Source organism: Carlito syrichta, unplaced genomic scaffold (genome assembly GCF_000164805.1).
Source record: "Carlito syrichta isolate Samal-C Ts95f unplaced genomic scaffold, Tarsius_syrichta-2.0.1 Scaffold315781, whole genome shotgun sequence".
In the NCBI taxonomy this organism is placed as follows: domain Eukaryota; kingdom Metazoa; phylum Chordata; class Mammalia; order Primates; family Tarsiidae; genus Carlito; species Carlito syrichta.
Genome location: NW_007259877.1, coordinates 438,757 through 461,928, shown reverse-complemented (window position 1 = coordinate 461,928; position 23,172 = coordinate 438,757). Strand labels below are relative to the sequence as shown.

The window sequence follows — 23,172 nt, the reverse complement described above, 5'->3', positions numbered from 1 at the left end:
TTTAATATATATTGCATTGTGTTGGTGTTATTTTATGCATTCTTTAAAACTCATCTTGCTTGGGGTCAAATTTTGTGCTGAAACTGTTACCTACAGTATAGATCTGAAGAATCAACATGGATTTTATTTGTAGCACAGCAGAGAGGATTGGGATCCAAAATAATTCCAACAAGAGTTTTAGGAGGTTTGCTCAAAGCCAGCTGAAGTTTTCTGTGATCTAAAGTGGAAAGAATGATGAACCATTGTTAAACCTTTCAGGTGTAATTCAAAAATTTCAAACAGAACTGTTAAACACTAGCGTGTTTAAGGTATAAGTAGCTTGTAATGATTTCAGTTTTGAATATATCAGTATTATAATGCTCTGAGCTCTTAAACTAAATAAACAAGATTCACAAAAGCACTTTTTAGGAGGAAAGGGAATTAATTTTCATAAATCCTCCAATAAATGAGAAATGCAATTTTCTGTGTTGAAGTTTAAATACTAAAAACTATGTGACTATGAAGTAAACAGACAAAACATATTTTTCTCTTTGAAAAATAAAAGTTGCTCCTAGTGACAGATTTAATATGCAAAGTTACAAGGGGCACTTACCAACTCTTCTCCATTATCATTAGGACTACGAACACCTTATTGACTTTGGTCTGTAAAATTAACCATTAACCTTGGACACATTTAATGGTGCACCTGCTTCTTCCTCAAATCATGAGATTAAATACAAGTGTTTTTCTGTACCATAGGCAATGAACCTTTATCCCCAAATATCTGCCCCTACCAAAATAAGATAATGTCAAAAAGTTATTTACATTGATTTCCTTTCATTCTTAACCCCAAATGGCTGCCTAATTTTACATGTCTTGAACACATGCTAATTTCACCAGATAAACAATAACTCAAAGGGACTAAGTAAAAAGCAGACCCCCTTCAGTATTTACAGTCCTCTCTTCTGCTTTTCTTTCTGTATCATCCCTTGTCCATCTCTCTGTTCCACCTTTCTTTTTCACTTCTAGTCTTGCAGACTGAAAAATGTTAAGAGTATTTTCCACTTAGTTTGAAGAACTCCAAATTGGTTTTCTTGTAAGTGAAAGTATCTTACAAGAGAATGAAGCAATGAGGGAACCAGAACCATCACAAAACAGATGAGCCTGTATTGTCAAAATGTGGAGTGGAACCATGGACAATACCAACGAATTTACAATCTACAGCACATGAGCAGTTTTAGTTCTAATATCTAAATCCAAAATCACCAACACAAATGAACCTACAGGTCCCCTATATAATAGAAAGATCAGTGGCTTAGAATCTAGCATCATTGTTGCCAGGCTCAGTGGTTCAGCCTGTAATCCCAGCATTTTGGGAGGCCAAGGCGAGTGGATTGCCTGAGCCTATGGGTTCGAGACTAGCCCAGGCAACTTGGCGAGACCTCGTCTCCACAATAAATCAAAAATTAGCCGGGTGCGATAACATGCGCCTGCAGTTCTGGTTACGTTGAAGGCTGAGGTGGAAGGATCACCGGACCCCAGCAGGTTGACACTGGGGTGGCTGTGAGAATATCATTACACCCCAGCCTGGGCAACAGAGTGACACTCCAACTCAAAAAAAGAATCTAGCATCATTGTCCATGAACTAAGTACTGAGTATGAATTAATTAAATCAGATGATGTTGCACATGAGTTGTGATACAGTTTTTACAACAAGGCTTCTATTAGAAATTGATATTCTAGTTCAGTGAATATTATCTTTAACTCATCTATCTATTGTAAAACATTAAAGGCACTGTACTGATCATTATTTCTGATAAAGTTATTTTAATTTTTCTATCTCCATTGGACTCTAGTTACATGTAAGTAAGAACTCTTTACCTGACTACTGACTTGTTGGTTTTAGGTTTCAGATTTGCCTGGACAATATTTCTAATGACTTTGGTCTATGAATCCAGTGTCTTAAGAAACTTTTATCAAAATTGAATTGCAAATCTTTGGGTAGATGAAAGAGTACAGCCATTCTTCTACTTTGCTTTATCTTTATGAAAAAGAGGCATAGATATCATTCAATGCATAAGGAAATTTAAAGCTTGAGAACAGACCTAGGAATGATACCCACTGTACCAGCTCACTGATCCCTACAAAGATTCAGAACAATATAAAATATGTAAGATGTGCTGTAATTCTTCCAGATGCTGTGAAATGCTAATCATGTGATCGAAATATTAAACATTTCATTAAAATTAAATTTATTAATAATGAAATGCACCACACATTTATTCTACATAGGAAATCTACAAGAAAATAAATACATAATTATGTAAGGAGAGTCTATCAGTAGGCTGAGCAAAGAATTAACATACAATTACTACACAATAAAATTGATGGGAACATCAAATCCATGACCGCCCTCTGGGAAAAAAAAAAAAACATAAACAGAAGCATGAATACCTAGGACACAATGCTCTGAATGGGCTTCCAGAGCCAATAAACATTTTGCTTGTTAAACTGCCAAGCAAAAGCCATCTGGTTACTAGAACATCTCTATGTTTAACTAGAACTGGGTAGCAATTCTTCTCCTATCACCCTAGATAGTCAAACGCTATCGATGGCTAAGCAAATACCATAATGGGGAAGGGGTGTCTTCTGCATCTTCTAGAGCAGGGATGAGGAGTATTTCATCATTAATCAGCCACCTCGAAAAAAACATCAGTCGTTTTTTTATTAAGGGCAAGCAAGAAACATACAAATTTCAACAGATTTTTAACATTTGATTAAAAGTAATTTTATTTCATAAATAAAAGAATATTTTATGTCAAATTATTGAAAGAAGGAGACACATGATAAAGACAAGGGGGGAAATAGAAGAAGGAATAAAAGCAAATGTGGAGGAAGAGATTCTGAAACAGCAAAAACGCACTTTAAGAAAAATATATAGAAAAAATATATACAGTGTATGAGTAGAGCCCCAGAGAATGAGATGTTAAGAAGAAAAGAAACCAGGTCACAAGAAGCAAAGACATGACACATAGGCAAAAGGGAGAGCAGGTAAGGAGAGCTTTTCACAGAGCAGTTCCATGGGATCTAAAAATTAGCAAACTACACATGGCATTAACTGGCTATGAACTTGCAACCTTCCAATGGCTTTTTTTTACCACTACCCTTTGAAATTTTAATTTCTGCTTGCATCTTCAAAATGAATATTTTCATACTTAAACAACCAGAAACCCTATTCCAGAGGGAACAGTCAAAATCTCACACTGGAGGATGTTAATCTGAGCTTGCCCTCTGGTCACCAACACTTTGCCACCCACCAAAATCAACCTGAAAGTCTGGCCCCAGTGGAGGCTCCAACCCTGCCTATAAAAAGGCAAACAATGGCCCAAACCATATCATCATCAGAGGTGATACTGGGGCTGGTAGGCTCTGTCCCGGGCACTTACATCTAATTCAGAAGGTGACAAATTTGAGGTGTCCAGAAGCATGCAAATAATTTGGCGACTCTGGAATCATGGCCTGTATGAAGTATCTTTGCAGGCTGTTCTTACAGAAATTTCCATAGGTAATTTGCTTAGTAGTCATTGCCTGCAGATGCATCACTGCCCTCTAACCTTGGAGTTCCTGGGAGTAGGTCAGATTCAGGAAGTCTCGCCTCAGCATCTCAAAGTGCTGGAATGACAGGCATAAGCCACTGTGCCCAGCCAACAATTGAAAAAATTGATTATGATCTAGATATCTGGACTTGTGCATGGTGATGGAGTTGCAAGGGTGAAACTGGTAGGGGCTTGGTGCCAATGCCTTCTCCAGGCTGCAGGACTCCTTCCCAAGGTCCCTCACCCAGAGTTGTTGGTGATCTGGAGTCACACTTCTGTCTCCTCCTCCACATCAGTCACATGTCTGCAGTGCACCACTGCATCAGTGGGTGGGTACTACCCGGGCTGTGTGTGGCTCTCTTTCTGCAGCTTGGCAGAAGGAGCTGGTTTTCTGTGACTTCCTGTCTCCATCTCGTCAGCCTTTCTTGGGCATGCACACCTCAAGTTTTTCCTTCACCAGTCAGAGCATCCTTAGTGGTCATCCTCACAAGTCATTCTACCCAGGCCATCCTCTCCTGCATGGTCCACCTTGATGTCACAACCATAACACATCTGCATGGGAAAGAAAAGAGGTACTCACCATCATTTTTGAAGAAGCAACAAAGCAACAGTTTTATTCTGAGTTGCTCCAGGGCCTGAACCCTTATCCAACCAGGGAGAGACAAGTAGGCCATGTTTCCTTTCTCTGCCCAGAGCCAAGGACCTGCTCTGTCAGGCATTCACAGGTCTTGGCTGTCTGCTTTGATACAGAGGGAATTCCTCCTATGATTAAAGAAATGGCTCAAATTTAGCACAGATTTGAAATCTTCTTGTGTCAAGTGAAATGAAGACAGAGAACCAATTACAATCACCACACATTAAATTAGCTCAATTAAAGCAGAGTGGTTTTTAATCATTTGTTCCCTCCTCTATAACTCTGGCATTGTGTTAAGATGTAGAAAGAGAAAAAGATGGCACTCCTGCCTGCACTGTAAGCAGCATTTGGAGAAAATGATGCAGGGGAGTAACAACTATGGCATGGGGCACATACTTGTGCCAAAGCAGCCTACAAGTCGCTGCAGCTTGCAAGTGCATGCCTGCAAGGCTCCCCTTCTATAGACCCCAATGTAATCCTGCATCAAAAAGGCAAGAGATGAGCAGTTTCCATCAAGCAGCCAAAGGGACTATGAGTGCCAAGACCCAGGACAGAGGCCACAGCTTGGGGGAGGACAAGGGTGGGGAAAAAACAAAGCATTGGCAGCAAATAACTGGGCTAATAGGAAGGATCAGATTATAAAGGACTCACGTGCAGCTTAGGTTTTTCCTGTGGGTACTGGGATGCCACTTAAGGTTTTTAAGTAGATCAGCATTTTAGAACGATTCCATTGTGGGGTGGATTGCAGGCTGGGCAAAAGTGGATGGAAACATGGTACAGCAGATGAGCTGAGAAGCCTTAATGAAATGCATTAAGGAGGTGGTGAGGAGTGGGGTGGGGTGCAGGACAAGGAAGAACTTAGGGACAGAAGCTTACCAGGCTTTGAGCTCAGAGGAGAGGCCTGGCAAAGCTTCTGAGTGCTCACAGAGCTAAAAATGCTAGTAGGAGAAGGAGTCATCTGAAGAGATGATACAAAGGGTTCATATTCAAATGTATTGAGTTTAGGGTTTGCACAATGGTAAGCTCAGGCTTCAGTTGTTTGGAGTCATTTTTGGTCCTTAGTCAGCGTGCCTTTAGGGAAAGAATCCCCTACTCTCTAGGGTACAAATAGGGCAGGTGTGTGTATGTCAGCAGCATCAGACTGTCAGGCTGCAGTAGCAAAAACATCTCTGTGTATTAACATACATCCACATGCCCACACACATTTATTTATCCTTCATACCAATTGTCCACACTGGTTGACCATGCAGTGGACATGTTGGGGTCCCCAAGGGTCAAAGGCTTCATCTCCCTGTATTTTCACATCCACAGTTATAGAGGGGAAGAGTACGTGGCATACTGACATTGCATCTTAAAATTCTACCCAGAAGTGACACATGTCACTTATGCTTTAATTGCATTAGACAAAACAAGTCACTAACCATGCCTAACTTCCCGGGTGGAAGGGGTAAAATTTCACTCTGTGCTTGCAAGGAGGATGTACAGTCACCAGAGGACAAGAGCTCAACTGCACGCTGGAAATGCCAAGAATCCTGACTGGGGAACAGGGAAACAATCTACTTCTCAGCAGTGGCTGGAGACCATCACCACCCCTAGTCAGGGGGTCAGAAGGGGATGACAGAATTGGATGACAATCCACCTGTATGAGAAAAGCTGGAGCCACACAGGAGATGTGATCACTGCCAGAGATTTCTCTGGAGGCCAAGAAGAAGGAGGAAAATACCTTGGTTCCCCTTTCCCACGGACCTCCAGGCTCCCAGTAGAGTCCCTACTTGCTAAGCCCATCTGGAACTCAGCTGACAGAAGAGCCCGGAGATACACAGGGTGAGACAGGGAACTGAGGGCAAACAGGCCAGGATGGGCCCAGTGGAAACAAAGTAGCCCACCAGTATGTCCCCATGACTCCAGAACCATGGCTACACAGACAAAGGCTGAGACCCAATAATCAAGACAAAGAGCCCAGGAAAGCAGGTGTTGGAATTCTGTATAAAAGTTCATTCATCCAGAGGTGTTAGGGTACCTGACAGTGGGAGACTGGAAATATGACCCTTTGGTCCTGTCCTGCTTGCTGGGATATTGTCAGAAAATTGCCCCCATGGGAAAATGACCACCCACCCTCTCAAATGCGCCATTGCCAGTGCCCCATCCAGGTTCTCTTGGGCAGAGTGTAGGATTTCAACACACACTTTTGTCACCTCCTCCCTCAACAGAAAGGGACAATAGCCACAGGACCAAGGATGTTTTAGCACACAGACTTTGGCCTCTGCTTGTGGCTGATAACAGACCCCAAAGCTGCACTGAGAGTGAAAGGCTGAGGAGCATGTTGCACCATCTCCCACAAGGCAGAGCTGTTCTTTGTATGGGGCCTCTAGGGTGCTAAATGACTCTCTGTCCCCCAGAGAATAAAACTACTCCAGACCCACCAGATAATTTTTTTAAAATGCACCTTGGCCAGGGTGCGAAGATTGCTTGAGCCCAGGATTTTGAGACCAACCTGGACAACATAGCAAGACCCTGTCTTTACAGGGAAAAAAAAACTTACAATCAGCCAGGCATGGTGGCACACACCTGTAGTCCCAGCTACTTGGGAGGTTGAGACGGGAGGATTACTTGAGCCCCAGAGTTCGGGGCCACAGTGAGTTATGATCGTGCCACTGCACTGCAGCCTTGGTAACCAAGCAAGAGCCTACCTATAAAAACAAAACAAAAAACACACATAAAATTTCTCCCTACCAATGAAATTTGGAAACTTTAAATACTGAAATCCATATCTCAGGCTCACACTCACACAGAGAGTTGTAGCATCATCTGAACAGTAACTCGACTTAAAGTCAAACTCATTACTCTAGACAACTCAGTTCCTGCCATTACACACTTTAAATCATCACCTTGATGCAGTTCATTTCTGATTATTATCTAAATGAGCTCTGCAAAAGACACCCACCCCAGAAAACACCCCTATGTCTCTACCAGAGGCAAATCTTTCTTTAGAAAGGTTTCATAGCCTCTGCTCCCCTCAGCTTTCTGGTAGTGTGCTTTCTACCTATCCCTGCCTGCTGGATGGTACCTCTCTCTCCTGCCTGCCCTCTCTCCAAAGCCTCCCTTCCTGTTGCCTTTCTCTTTGTGGTTGTCCAATCTCTCTCTCCAAGACTCCCCTTCGGTAGTTCACCACTTCCCTTCCTTGGGAATTCCCTGGCCTCCTTTACCCGGGGCCCCTGAGCCCTTTCTGAAGGCAAGCTAATGCAGGTGAGCTACAAGGCTGGGTGCAGCTGCAGGTTCTGATTTGCCGGCACAGGTACTGAGAGAAGCAGACATTCCCTCATCAAGCAGTTCTTCCATGTGTTTGGGGGGAATAGGTCCTGGAGGCCCAACCTAGAGGCTAGTTCTCTCTCTTTCTCCCATGGCTCTGGGACCTTAATAATATCCTTTCACAGTCCCTATCTACTTATACTCGCCAGGTTGGCTCCTGTCATCTCAACTAGTTACTCTGACAGATTCAGCCTCCTGTGTGTGGACCAGGGAGGGAGCTAAGAGGGGCCAACTTGGACTGACAGCAGGAGCACCGTTCATGCTTCTTTATCACATGAATGCAGTCTCCACACAATGTATCATTTCAGCCCAACCGCTAGGCAAAAAGGCCACCTTTGATCAAAAGCAAGAGAGTTCTGTGCTTCTCTGAAAATCTGGTATTTTTTTTTTCACTATGAAGCACATACTTGTCCTTACTGGAAAGCATCTTTTAAATCAAGGATAATTGCTTCCTGGTTAAGATTACAGGTGTGATCAATTGGAATCAGAGATTCTAGTGCTGAGACTGAAGGGACTGAAATGGAGTATGGTGGTCTGATTCATGTCTTCATGTGGGTGGGCTTCACGCCCTGTCTGCTTACCCCTTTCCTCCCTCCTGCGTCCCAGGAGGGGTCTTTCCTGCTCCCATGGTTTCTGTTTGCTGCCTCCCCACTTATTGCCTGGGTCCTTCCTTCTAATGGCCACTTCCAAATAATAATGCAATTCCCTTTCTTGCCATCTCCACAACTAGCAGGCGTTTGAAAGTGTTTAAAGGGTAGAAACATGCAGAGATGTACAAAACAGCAAAATAAGTGAACAAATCTCAGAGTCATCATGCCTGACATGTGCATACGTTATTACTGGTCTTCCTTCAAATAGAAATGGAACTAGGCTTGTTTTCTCAAACTCATCTCCTTTCTTTCTGTGATCTTGGAGATCACATTGACCCTTGCTTTCTAATGAATGTCCCTGACTTGGTTGGTGGGAACCTTACCTCTGTGACAGCTACACCTTCTCTCTGACACTAGAAAGATCTGGATCAAGGTTTCTCAACCTGGGCACCACTGACATTTAGTGGCTGGGCAATTCTTTTTTTTTTTTTTTTTTAAGACGGAATCTCACTATGTTGCCCAGGCTGGTCTCCAACTCCTGGGCTCCAGTGATTTTCCTGCCTCAGCCTCCCAAGGGACTAGGATTACAGGCATGAGCCACCATGCCCAGCCGGGGCTGGATAATTCTTTATGTAAAGTCCTGTTCATGGTAGGAAGCTTAACAGTTCTCAACCCACTAGATGCCTAGCACCCTCCCCCCAGGTATGACAACCAAATGTCTTCAGACATTGCTAAATTTGCCACAGGGGCAAAGTAACCCCCGATGGAAAGGTTGGAAATCACTGCTCTAGATGAAATCAGAAAGAAGGAAAGCCAAGCAGACCATAGTCATTTATTCTTCTACAGTAATGGTGGAATTTGCTAGTCAATTGCAGGCCTTCCCCGGGCCCGTGGTCTCTGATATCATCTGAGCTCAAGCCTCCCACCTTCTGCATACTTAACTCAGGAATGGTCAACCTGAATCACTCCCAGCAGCCACCAGGAAAGTGTGTCTGCTCAGCCCGCCTGACTCCAGAGGCAACCCAGACATTAGTGTTTCTGTTTTATTGATGATGCGACTGAGGCTCAGAAGGATTAGGTGATTTTCCAATTCATTAATGTTCAAGCAGAGAGCTGGAAGCACCACTGCCTTTGGGATGGGCAGAAACAGGAACACAGGAAAGTGGGCAGGGGAGGAGGCAGGGACCCTGGTTCTGAAACAGAGCTTGCCATGTTCTCCCGGAAGCTGGGATGAGAGTGGCATTCTTTCCAAAACAAGTGTTTAGGGCCTGCCCAGTGACTTCCTCAATAATAATTTTCCTCACTCATTTCGCTTTTCTAAGCCATCGATAATGGAAAGCCCAACTCTGGGGCAGCTGCATCACATCCTCTTGGACTTTCTTCTCCTTTCTCCACTTGCTCCCATCTCAGGGGTACCCAGTCATGGGTAAAGCTTCTGAACGGGCCTTCCTTCTAGCATCTTTCTCTCTTGTACGAGATCACAGGGACTTTGGCCCTCCTTCATTTTCTGCTCTTTCTGCTTAAGGTAATCACAGGCGAAGCAGCTGTTCAAGGCATGAGTCACCCAGCCTGGCAATTCAGACGCAGCAGTGTGAGCCAGGCTGCCACCACCGTCGCTGGGACCTCAAGCCCCAAACATCTCTGGCTCTCCATCTCTGTCACCTCCCTGTAACCCCCTGACACCCAGCAGTGGGCTGTGCTCCAGCTCCCAGCCCTTCTCTCCAAGCCAATGGGGTGCCCAGGGAACACCCAGGAGCCCAGGCCAGTCCCAAGTGCAGAACACCTCTCCAAAGCTCAGGAGGCAGAACAAGCCCACTCCTTGCTTGCCTTTGCTCCAGCCCAAAGTAAAAAAGTAAACAAACACATTTTTAAACTCTCTCGCCTCACACTTCCTCCGCTCGCCTTCCCTGCCTCCCACCAACTGCCACCCCATCTCACTGCGTCTCGCTGTCCTCCCCTCCCTCCTCCCACGAGCTGCCACCTGGTTCTGAGCGCCTGCTCCGCCCTCCCACCACCTGTCACCCCCGGCTTGGGATCCTCCTGCCGCTGCCGTTCCTCCCCATCCTCACATCAACCTCTGGTGACAACAGTTTCCATCGAGGCAAAGCAGAGGGAGAAAGGGAGAGGAAGTCTCCTCTGGGATGTCGCAGGCCCCAGGTTAAGCTGTGGGACTGGACCTTGGTGTGTCAGGCTTTCCTCTGCAGTCTCAGATAGCAGACATAGGGGACCTGCACGCGATGACCATTGGGAAGAAATGCCTTGGGGCGTAGCTGTGATGGAAGGTCGGAGGGTGCAGGATAGAAAGCCAAGCCAACCAGAAGGATGGCCAACCCAGAGCGCATTTGGGAAGCACTGAGGCTCGGCTAGCACTCTGGAGATGTGGAGCAGATGGCAGAGGGAGCAGCAGAGAATTTTAAAGGCTCAAACTCCCCAGAGCGCGGCTACAGGAGTGGGGAGGGGAGCCTGCCGCCAGGAGCCCAGGAGCTTTTCCCAACCAGGCCCATGCAGACACCTGGTTGGTGGGATTTGCTTTTTATCTGGCGCGGCCCCTTTTGCCTCACGTCATATTCCTAGCGAAAAGGAACAGATCTTTTCAGGGAGTTTTCATCAACAATCCGTCACCCCCAGCTCCCAGCCCCGCCCTCCCCCTGATGACTGACAGCCATATGAACCGCCACAGCCCACAGGGTCCCTGAATTTGCCTGGGGAAGGGAAGCCGGCCGGGAAAGCACCCTGGCTACCAGTGCTGGGGCGGATTAAAATCCGATGAAGGTGGATGGCACCTAGTGGGAGAAAAACACCTCCTAGGATGACTTCACGGAGAGGAAAAAGCCGAGGAGGGATGTTCAGCAGTGAAAACATCGCTGCCTACCCTGCTGGTGTGCTTTCCTGCCTTGATGTAATCTTTCTCACAGATATTAAATTTCAGGTTCAAAGGTGTTAAGGGGGGAGGGTATCTTGATGTTTAAATATTGACTCAGAGAATTGCTCTGCAGCCTAGAATTGCATTCATAAAGGCTTCTCCACAATTAGCAAAACATCCCTGCATCCATGGAGGGCATCGTTCTTCTCAGTGAGACATGTCAGTGTGGTCTCAAGAGACAGACAGAGGTGGATCTAACTGCTGCCCAGCCTCCTCCTAGCTGTGAGGCCCCAGGTCAATCACTTAACCTCTCTTTTTGGAGTCTCTGTAACTACCCAGCCTGACAACTACCCAGCTGGGTTTGATAACATACAAAAAGCTAATGGATGTGTGCATGCAAGTTAATATGTATATTTATGCATATAAATATGTATAAATAATTGCATTTAAGTATGTATATGGGTATATAAACTAATAGGTATTTTGCAAGCTAATATATACTCATATATTGAATACATATTCCTATATTGAAAGCTAATATATAATGCATATAAAATATTTCACGTAGCAACTGTTCCACATCAGACACTCAAAACAAAACAAAAAAGAAGCGTTATTATTATCCTCCATACCTTGTTGTACTTACTATTCACAAACCCATTATAAAAATATTTGTATTGTCGAGTTTTTTCACTTTATACATATTCAATTCTCTTATATCCAAGGGTTATGGCACAGCTCTACGATTTTATAAGTTGGCATTAGACACTAAAAAATTCTTGTTGACCAATTTCTATGACTCAGGGATTTTAATATGAGGTGCTAGTTACCTGTAGTACCCTTGTTCTGACAGGGAACACTTGAACTTTCATTGTTGACAAAGAGCCTACCTAGAGGTTTTATTGCTAAATACCATGATCTTTCCAGCTCAATACTGTAGGCAGATGCTTCCTTCCTGGTAGCATACGCTCCCCTTGAACAGATGGGGATATTGAGGGTGTTTTCTTCCTGGATTCATACGGTCCATCTCACAGAATGAAGAGTGATAAAGCACACTTTCGATTTCCTGAAGTCAAACCCAAACAAAACATCACTCCCTGTGTAGTTGCTAGGGATTTTTTCTTAGTAGATATTTATTTAATAGATTATAGCTGTTGCCCTCAACTAGAAATGTCCAGTTAAAAAAATTTTTTTAAAGGACCCAAAGGACATTGTGCCCTGACTCTTCAAAAATTCCAAAATTATTTTCCCCTCTAGTCGCAGAGTCCCTCCATCCCAAAGACAAGCCTTTACAGCCTCTTCTTCCACCGCATGTTCCCAACAAAAATGTTCTCAGTTAAACATGGAGAGGAAGAAACAAGTTTGAATTTTTTAAAAATCCAGGATACTCTCTGCCTGTGCATGTTCCCCATCCTCTTTCTTTGGCTTCAACAACAGGAAAAATTTCAAACACATCTCTAAGACACTCCCATTAAGGATCCCTTGTCATTCACCATTTCTCCTGTCAGATTTGGAAATGTAACCCATGACTATCAAGGAAGGAAAAAGTCATTTCCCTGAATAAATCAAGAGTTGGATTCCTCAAAATTATTTTGCATGGTTCTTCCTTGCATCCTCTTAAAAAAATTCAATTTTTAGATAAATCACAAATAATTAACCAAGTCATCAATAAGTATTGACAGTAGGCTTCATGAGAGAGAAGATAAGTTATAAAACAGGAGCCATACCTGCAAGGCTAACATAAAATATTAAGCAGTACTTGGGACAAGACTAGAACTATCATAAGGAAGTAGATGATAAAATTCCAAGTGCATGGGGCACACCTGAAGACTCTACCTTTTCTTTCTTTTGTTTTTTTAACCAGACACAATGTCAGCTAAAGTTCAACTCACAACCCACTTCGTGGAGGAACCCCAATATTATACTATAGTTTTAACTCCCGGTCTTGATTTAATTTCCATATTGGGAAGACAGCAAGATCATTAGAGGGACGAACTTGAAGTTGCTTATTGTAAAACAAAAAAGCTACTATTTATACATGTTTATACTTGATTATTACTAACCCCAGGTTATCTAAACACTGAAACTGAGATTTGGAAAGTGGGAGATACCTGCCTGGGGAGTCCAGGAAGACTTGAGGAAAGCAGGGCCTCGGAGAATGGACAGGATGTTAATCAGGAGAGAAGGGAGTCATGTTGCTGCAGGTTAGGGAGCCATGGGATGGGAGAGGCAGAGATGGAGTGGGTGTTCATTCTCTTAGAAGAAAAAATGGAGGCACAATATGTATTTGGAGAATAATAATCAGAGCATACTTACTAAAGCTGGACATTTTAAGTAAAAAAATAATAAGAGAAAGTACAGGAATGGTAGATGGGGTCAGGTAGAGTAAAGCATCAAATGCTAGACTTAGAGTTTGTACATTATCTTTAGGATAACATTTCTGAAATGTATTCCTAGAAATGTTAGTCCCATGATGTCCTCAGAGCTGATTTTTTGAAAGCAGGCTTGAAGAAGGATATTGGTGATTCAATTGTTTTAGAAAGTACTTGCTCCTCCCTTGATTCTCAATGGTTATTGGAAAAATAAAGGTTTCAAGATGTCCTACAGTGTAGAAACCTACTTAACTGCTGTAGTAGACTTAAAAATTGGCCTCCACAATCCAGATCCTAATTCATGGAACCTGTAAATGTTACCTTATATGATTAAAAAAGAAAAAATGGAAGGAGGGGAATCTTAGCAACCACAATTAAGGATCTTAATATGAAGAGGTTATCCTGCATTATCCCAATGGGTCCTAAATGCAAAGTATATACATGCATCCTTATGAAAGGGAATCTGAGAGAGGTTTGGCCTCACATGGGGGAGGAGACGATGTGAAGACAGAACAAACAGAGATTTAACGATGCTGGGCTTCAATATTGAAGTGATAGGCCCACAGATACCAAGGGCTGCCAGAAGCCACAGAATCTAGAAGAGACCAGAAAGATCCAGTGCCTCTGGAGGGAACATGGCCCTGCTGACACCTTGAGTTCAGACTTCTCACTTCCAGAACTATGAGCATAAATTTATGTTGTTTTAAGTCATCCAGTTTGGGGCTATTTCTTACAACAGCACTAGGAATTAAACACAAGGGAAGAGGTTGGTTGAATGACAGTTTTCTTTCAGAATTTATTTTGTCTAACAGTTGTATCATTATAAAAATTATAAAGATGTTAAATATGACTTTAAGAAGAGAAAGGATTTGGTCTATAGGAGAGCCAGTGGATTTACCAAATAAGAACTTTGAAGTGTCCTGTCACACACTGACTCTCTAAGTTAATTAGAACAAAAATATGCATTATTTTGTGTCGAGCTCCCTCCCTTTTTTAATACATTAGTCTCTTTTTTCTCTATTTTGTTGAATGGACAAATAAAATTGTATATCTTTAGTGTGTACAATGAATATATGTACACATTTTGAAGTGATTCAATCAAACTGATTAACACATTCATCACCTTACAAATTTGTGTTTTATGATGATAATACTCCAGAAATTTTAAAATACAGATGCAGCAATTGTAGTACATTTGTACTAGATCTAATTGTAGGCGATCTAATTTGTACTAGATCTAATTGTAGTAGATCTAGCAATTTTCAAGTATGCAATACATTATTACTTACTATAGTCACCATGCTGTACAATAAATATTCGGAACTTAGTTCTCCTAGCTGAGACTCTGTGTCCTCTCACCAACATCTCCTCATCCCATTCCCTCCACCCCTAGCAACAACTATCCTACTCTCTGCTTCTACGAATTCAACTTTTCAACATTCCACATATAGGTGAGATCTTGCAGTATTTGTCCTTCTGTGCCTGGCTTATTTCACTTACCATAATGTGCTCCAAGTTCATTCATGTTGCCAAAATGACAGAGTCTCCTTCTTTTCTAACCCCCATGTTAGTGCAGCATTCTTCATGAGCCTCAGTTGGGTCTGGATCCTAAGTCTGTAGGCTAAGCTCTAGCCTGGCACCGGAGTGAGCCTGGAGGCGAAGTTCACAGGTGCTGACCTGGAGTCTGGGGTTGAAGGGACTAGTGTCACACTAGGATTCACTGGGGTGGGCCTGGTGCTGAGGTCCAAAATGAAGCCTGGCACTCATGTCCCTCCCCTCCTCTTACCCCTATGGAGGGTATCTCTCTCCAGGCTATGCTACCTGACCTTGGGGAGGGTGACATGGGTAATGTAAAACTGTTCCTCTCTCTTCAGTACATCTTTTCTTATTTCTGCACTATACTCTGGTGCTGTAGTCTCTCACCTGGTTTCCTTAGCTCTTGTGAAGGTACTTCCATGCAAGGATAGTTGTACAAAGTGATGTTTCTGCAAGGAGACAAGCGCTGAAAACTCCTACTCTGTATTTTACTGATGTCACTTTTAAGAGCCCCTTTTTTATTGTCAGTTCCACTAAGATGGATACAAGACACAATCTAAATGTTCATTAAAAATGGCTTGAGTCTATGGCTCCTAGACAGAGTGAACCTAAAACCAGTCATGGGCTTTATATCCTTATTAAAGAGAGCATAGTCCATAAAAATCAAAGTTTGGTGAGAAATTCCCTGCTCACTAGTCTACATGAGCCAGATCCAACAAAGCCTCAGATCCCCAACATCTAACATGAAGAGAGACATTTCTCCTATTAGCTACAACCTCTCAACACTGAGGAGGAAAATCTAAGGAGTTTCTTTTAACAGATAATCCCCAATATAAAACAAGAGCCAGTAGTCATTTAGAGGCTTAGTAAGCAGAGATCTGAATGGGTTTTCAGAGCTGGTCTGGGAATGCTGGCTGCAGAGTGGCATTGTGGAGGACAGTGGAAACACGCACTTGGACACAACCCCAGCTACACTCTGCCTTCACCATCCATGAAGAACGGATTCTTATCATACCATGACACACTCTTCATTGTGAAATGATGTCTGAAACCCACTCTCCAGTTCCCAGCATAACAGGGTACTTGCCTTCCTCCATGTACAACCAGATTGTTATTACAACTGTCTCTCAAAAGGACAATCTTGGGGCAACTTGCTCACCTGGGAATAGTAGCTTCAAGTTGTAGTTCAGCTCAATATGTCTCACTTGAAACATTATGAGTCATACATATTTTAACAGACAGGTGTAAGAGTTCCTGTGTGTTGAGTCCCCTCCTCTGGTCAAATCCTTGCATTGACTCAGATATAAAATCACATCTTTGGTTGGTCACAACTAATGCTCAATAAAGAAATGTTTAAAACAATACAACTGTTAGATGTTATAATTTTAATCCAAGTAAATTTTGTCACTTAGTATATACTGTAGATTTGCTGTATGTTTGCCATTTTGCTGGATAAAATAAAGAACATAGACTCTATCTATAGTATATAATTCACATTTGATTTACCATTCCCAGTTGACTAGAATCTTTCTATAACCATATATAATACATTTAAGAAAAATAGCCAGGCTCTGTGGCTCAGCCTGTAATCCCGCACCTTTGGGAGGCTGAGGTGAGTGGATTGCCTGAGCCCGCGGGTTTGAGACCCACCTGGGCAGCGAGACCTCATCTCTACAATAAATCAAAAAATCAGCCAGGCGCGGTAGCACATGCCTGTAATTCCGGCTACTTGGAAGGCTGAGGGGGAAGGATCACTGGAGCCCAGCAGGTCTAGGCTGCGGTGGCCAAGAGCTGCCACTGCACTCCAGTCTGGGTGACAGAGTGAGACTCCAACTCAAAAAGAAAAAAGAAAAAGAAAAAGATGAGGAAATAAAGTACCCTAACACTATAGGCATAAATATTTGTTAATTGGATGATAATAAATATTTCATTTAAAAGTAACTACCTTCTGAAGGAGAGTAACTGCTACATGAGTACAGAGTTTCCTTTTGGGGTGATAAAAACTTTTGGAGTTAGGTAGAGGTGGTGATTGCGTACACTGTGAGTGTACTGAAACGTTCGTTTTAAAATGGTGAGTTTTATATTATGTGAATTTCACCTCAATAAAAAAAATATTACTTTCCATATTATGCCTGGTGTACTGGAGTCAGAACAAATTTAGTCACATCTTTACCAAACCATGCAGTAGTAGGGATATTTGCAAGATAACACACAGTAAGAATGAGTCATTAATGGAAAATTCATATATATTCTTCACACTCTCCTAAGACAAGAAACCCAACTAAAACATTTTTAGGGTTTTCAACAAGAAAAAGTATTAAACATAGAGGGTTGTTTTCTGTTTAAAACCTTTTTAAAAAAAAATTATAAAGATGTGAGGTACATTTCAGGGTTAGGTATACAAGAGTTGACTATGCAGGTACCCTTGTTGATGAGGTATGTCCCTCCCTCCCCTAGCAGTTTCCCTCAACAGCCAATCCCACCCCTCTCCCCTGACAGTTTCCCACTACTGCCAATCCCTTTCTTATAGTATTATAATTGTTCAAGGTCCACTTATGAGTAAGAACATATGTACTCCGTTCTTTGTTTCTGTGATAGATCACTAAGTATGATAGACTCTAAATCCATCCAAGTTGCTGTGAAGTCCTTATGTTTGTCCTTCTTTATGGCTGCATAATATTCCATTGTGTATATGTACCACATTTTTTAATCCAGTCCGGGTTTGATGGGCAACATGGTTGGTTCCATGTTTTAGCTACTGTGAATAGAGCTGCAACAAACATACGTGTGCAGATATCTTTTTTGTAGAATGATTTGAATTCCTCTGGGTATATTCCCAATAGAGGAATTGCTGGGTCATATGGAAGGTCAATTTCTAATTCTTTCAGAAATTGCCACACTGTCATCCAAAGAGGTTGCACTAGTTTGCATTCCCACCAGCAGTGTAGAAGCATTCCTTTTTGTCCACATCCTCACCAGAATCTCTTGTTGTCTGTTTTATTAATGATGGCCATTCTTACTGGGGTTAGGTGGTATCTTGATGTGGTTTTGATTTTCATTTCTCTGATGATGAGTGAGGCTGAGCACTTTTTCATGTGTCTGTTGGCTGCCTGTATATATTCTTTTGAGAAGTATCTATTCATGTCTTTTGACCACTTTTTAATGGAGCAGTTTGTTTGTTTTTTTTTCCTTTCAGCACGTTTGAGTTCCTTGTAGATCCTAGATGTTAGGCCTTTGTCAGATATACAGTTGGCAAATATTTTTTTTCCATTCTATGGGCTGTCTCCCTGCTCTCTTGGTGATTTCTTTTGCTTTGCAGAAGGTCATTAGTTTGATGAGGTCCCACTTGTCTATCTTATTTCTGTTTAAGACCTTTTTAACAAGAAAATACAATTAACCAAAACAAGACACATCCCACAAGGGCCAGCAACATATATTTCTCTCATGGTTTTTGGTCAGCTTATCTCCTAAGCTTTTCAGGAAAAGATATATATATATAATAAACTTTCAAAAAGAAGCAAATTATCTAAGTATTTGGTTTTACTAAGATGAATACAAATAAAAGCAAGGTTAATAATTTTAACATAGTACTTTCTTGAGTTCTGTTAGTCATTCTAGAAAATCATGGAACCTGAATGGATCATGGGAACCCCAGAACTTGTAGCCAGAAGTATGGTCAGAGTATGGGTCAGAAGTGTGAGTAGCCTAGGGGCCTCCGACATGCTACTGGCATCTGAAGTAAGGGCAATGTCATAGAGGACTGAGTCCCTAACTTGTGAAGTAACTCCAGCTGGTGTCAGAAATGCAGCATACCTCGTTAGGGTGGAAACATGTATGTATAATGTGTCAATCTGAAAAAGTCAAAAAGATCAGACTACAGTCTTAAAGAGTTTATGCAAGTTCGACCTGGGAATAGCCATCTGTGAAGCACAGACTCCACAGAAATGGGGTTAGTGCTCTGAAGTTAAAGTTGAGGTCGTGCTTACATAGGAAGAAAACAAAGAGAATTAACAGGATTAAATCTCTGTAGAAGGCTGGTTTATTTATGAGTTACAACAATTTAGTTACGGTTTGTTTTATTTTCTGTACAGCTCATTTTTATTTCCTTTTCAATTATAAAGAGTATATTTGGCATTTCATATTAAGACAATGTGATAGCTATGAAGTCTTTGTATGAGAGCGGTAAAAAAAGAAGTTTATCTGTAATGAAGAACAGCAGTAAGAGGAAAGAGTTTTCCCTGGCACCCTTTAGTCATTTACACAACATTTTACAAAACAATGTAGGTAAATGAGAAAGCTAATCTCTAATCACAGAAACAAAAGTAGCAGCTGCCCAGGTTATAGCTGTCTGCCATGTAACTCAGTCCCCTTCATCACACTTAAGGTTCAAAAACGATTTAAATTTCCAATAATTTAAAGTCCCCAGATTTTGATTATGTATTTTCTTTTTTGTTGTTGTTATTTTTTTATTATAAAGATGTGGGGTACAATTCAGGGTTAGGTATACAAACGTTGATTAAGCCCTTGTTGATGAGGTGTGCCCCTCCCTCCCCTAGCAGTTTCCCTCAACTGCTAATCCCACCTCCCCCCACAGTTTCCCACTACTGCTAATCCCTTTCTTATTGAACAATTATAATGTATTTTCACTAACTTGTTTCAATTTCTTCTTTACCGTACAATGAATAACACCCTTAATCAGGTAAAATTCTGACAACCTATCTTTTTACAGATTACCACAAGAAAACATCCTTTGGAACTTATAGAGTTTATTTGCATTCATAATTATGAATTCTGATATATCCAAATATTATCTTTGGCTTTTTTTTTCAAGCAGAAGAAATATTATTTTCATTTACCTGGAATTAGAAATATTGGTGGGTTTTTAATCTCTTTTTTTTTCTCTTATTATTTATTCCAGCCTTTTCTGCTGGAAAAATTACTTTTGTGTTCTAACTTTCTTGACAGCCAAATAGAAAAAAAAAATTAATCAACTTAAGAACATTTTGAAAGTTTACTTGCATCCTATTAGGAAACTTACATCAGAGCCATTAGTATAAACTATGAGAAAAAGTCAAATTTTAGGCTGACTGGCAGATTTACTAAAAAGCATAATCACATAATTTTGTAAGTGGTATTTAAGAGGGAATATGTTTCCGAGAAGTTGGTTTTGTTTTTTTTAATATACATTTCCATTCAGATTTGTTGAATGGAATTTCAGTCATCAAGCATTCTCGAACTCTATTATCTTGCCATAATCTGTCTAATAATTAGTTGTGATGGTTTTTAAATACCAAGAGTTAACAAGTCTAAGAGGCAAACCAAGAACAACCTCAGATTTTGAGGTAATGACTCTCTGATCTCAATTTTAAAATGACAGACACCTTAGCACAATTTGTTTCTCAAATTATCTGATCCTACATTTTTTTTTCCCCAGAGGACTCCAGGCAAAATGCTTCATCAGATTGAAAGAGATTTGGTATCATTCACTACCTATTGCCAAAAGAATTCTGAACAACAACAGAAGAAACTATAAACAAAAAGTAAAGAAATAACCACCTACTGCATCAGTCCAATGTGGGTGAACAACAACAGAAGAAACTGTAAACAAAAAGTAAAGCAATAACCACCTAATCCCATCAGTCCAATGTGGATGATACCAGATAATTTGGAAAACTCTTAAGACAGCCAGGCAATTATAATGATACAAAAAGAGTTTTAATATTAATGGAAGGGTAAAGTAACATACTTGTGGAAAATACCTGTGGCTTGATTTTTTTTTCCATCTCAGCAAATATCTGCTTTATCCTTTCTGTTAATATTTCTAAGTTCCTAACAAACCTCCGAAGTCTATTATTCAGTTTACTGCTCTTACCAGCAAGATCTGTAACTATTTTGATCCCTGTCAGAAATGCAAAAAGTTTGAATATATATTGCTTATTCAAACATTAATACTCATCCTCTGATGGAGTAAAAGTAGAAGAGAATAAGGGAAAGGTGAAAAAAATCCTAAAACATCAGGAATATTTTTCTTGAAATCACTTTCTTTTCTCAGTGCACTGAAAAATATCATTGTGATAAAAGAACGAGAGAAAAATACATTATCACAACATAAGAGCCTTAAAAGACACATGGGTTGGGGGACAAGAATCTTATTATGGAGAAATTATCATTTTAAATTAACTGTATTGTAGGTTGCTATAGAAACTTACATTTAGTGGCATGGCGGGGAGGGGTGTGGTAAACCCACCAAAGTTGCATGACAATCAAAGCTGGAGCTTATTTAAGCTTTCATAAAGTAAAAGCATGGTATTCCTTCATCATTCGAATGCCACTAGCTAATTAGAAATCTGCGGAATGGGCACTGTATTATAAAATGCCATGTTGTGAGTTCTATTAAGTTGTTCATTAGTCCCTGCCCGCCTTTTAGATTATATATTTGACACTGCAGAGGCCTGATGGATTGAGAGGCTGGTTTCCATGGAGATGTTTTGCAGCTTTGCTGGTATTCCCTACAGGAAGGAAAGAAACTGCCCCAGCATTCAGAATGCACACACAAACGCACATACACATACACAATTCTCAGACCAACTGGCTATATATAGCAAGAAATGTAAGATACTTGAAAGGGGTTCCTAGGGCTTGAAGAATAAAGCTGGGATTGCGGGATGTTAGGAAGACATAGACTCTTTTGAAGCATCTGTAGCCTTTGAATGACGTGGCTTGCTGAGAATGAGAGAAGAATGCCATTTCTGAGAATGTCTGCATTCTGGGCACAAGCAGACGGGCTTTCTGAAAGGCTGTACCCAAGTGGGTAGGACTTTTCTCTGATGGAGGAAGGGCCTGGCCTGAGGCAGAGCTAAGAGCCCAAACCCTCCTGAGTGAGTCAGGGAGAGATGGAATCACTTTCCAGAGTAATTGTCAGTGTGCATCAGCAAATCCTATCAGACCAAAACAACTGCAACAGTGGCAATCCTGTGCAGTTATTTCTGAACCGGGATGAGGGTTCTATTGTCAGCTGACTTAGAAAGGGCCATGCACAGCCTAAGGCGGATTTCAGGCCTGTGGTGAAAACTCCCTTTCCCTCTCAGAACAAGGAAAATGTGCTGGAGAAATGTGAGAACATTTCTCCTCTTGGGGAATCTGGTCTCCCCATGGTCTCAATACCATTATTTATTAACTGTGTGACTTCTGTGTGACTTAGGGAAGTTACTTAACCTCTCTGTTTCCTCCTTTGTAAAACAAAGTTAATCGATTAATATTTGTATACCATTTAGTGTGCATCAGTTTTATTTCCTCATTAATTCTTCACAACAACCCTCTGGGATGAATACAGTTATTAACCTTTTGCTGTGTATGAGGAGACTGAAGCACAGGGAGAGGCTAAGACATTTGTTCAAAATCACACAGCTAGTAAGAAACAGAGTTTGGATTCAAAGCCAGGCCCCCTAGCTGCAAACCCATTACCCTGACCTCGGTACTATAGCATTTATTGGGATGGTAAGAGGGGCTGAGCTATTTTTATGCTGAGTGCTTTCTATGTATAAACATGTTTAATTCTGACAACAATTCCATGAAGTTGGCACTAACAGACTTTCAGATGAGGCATAGAGAAGTAAAATAACTTACCCACAGCTGCACAGCTAGAATGTGAGGAGATGGAATTTGAACTCATGCATTCGGCCTCCACAGCAATCAAGATCAAGGATTCAAAAGAATAACCAAAGAAACTACTAGAAAGAAGGCAACCTGTGGAAGCAGATGTGCCTGGTGTTCAGGATCAGAGCAGCATTGCTCAGATTCAACACAGTTGTCTGAGTTAGATTGGGTAGTGGGGACTTGCTTCTCTAGGGACCAGCCCACTGTACTGAACAGGATGAGAAGCCTCACTAGCTACTTCCAAGTAGGACTAAGACCAGTTGCAAAACCACACCTGAACCCACACATTCCATGTCTCCCCACCCTCCACATGCAGCAGAGGCGGCAACTTTTTCCGTCAAGAGATCCACCGTAAGTAGATTTCACTGCTATAGCCACAGAAGTGCCCTCTCCACCAATCCCATGACCCTGTCCAAGCAAGGTCTAGGTCAATGCCTAATCTTCCAGTATTGGGATGACTTTATAACCTCAGACAATTCACAGACTCCCACAAGAGAAGGAGAAAGTTGAGAAAATGCATCATGACAAAAAGTGAACATCAGTTTGGTCTTTAAAATGTGTGATTTTTTTATCACAGCATCATATATTACAAGCAATACTAGCAACACAGATATGGACTGGGAAATCATTTGCTTTA

The 23,172-nt window shown here is 41.6% G+C and overlaps 1 protein-coding gene across 2 annotated transcripts in view; it reads left to right on the top strand.

The window, feature by feature from the left end:
- KCNJ6 (potassium voltage-gated channel subfamily J member 6) overlaps window positions 1-23,172 on the top strand; it is a 280,916-nt gene that overhangs the window by 80,065 nt on the left and 177,679 nt on the right. The gene's annotated exons all lie outside the window — the stretch shown is intronic.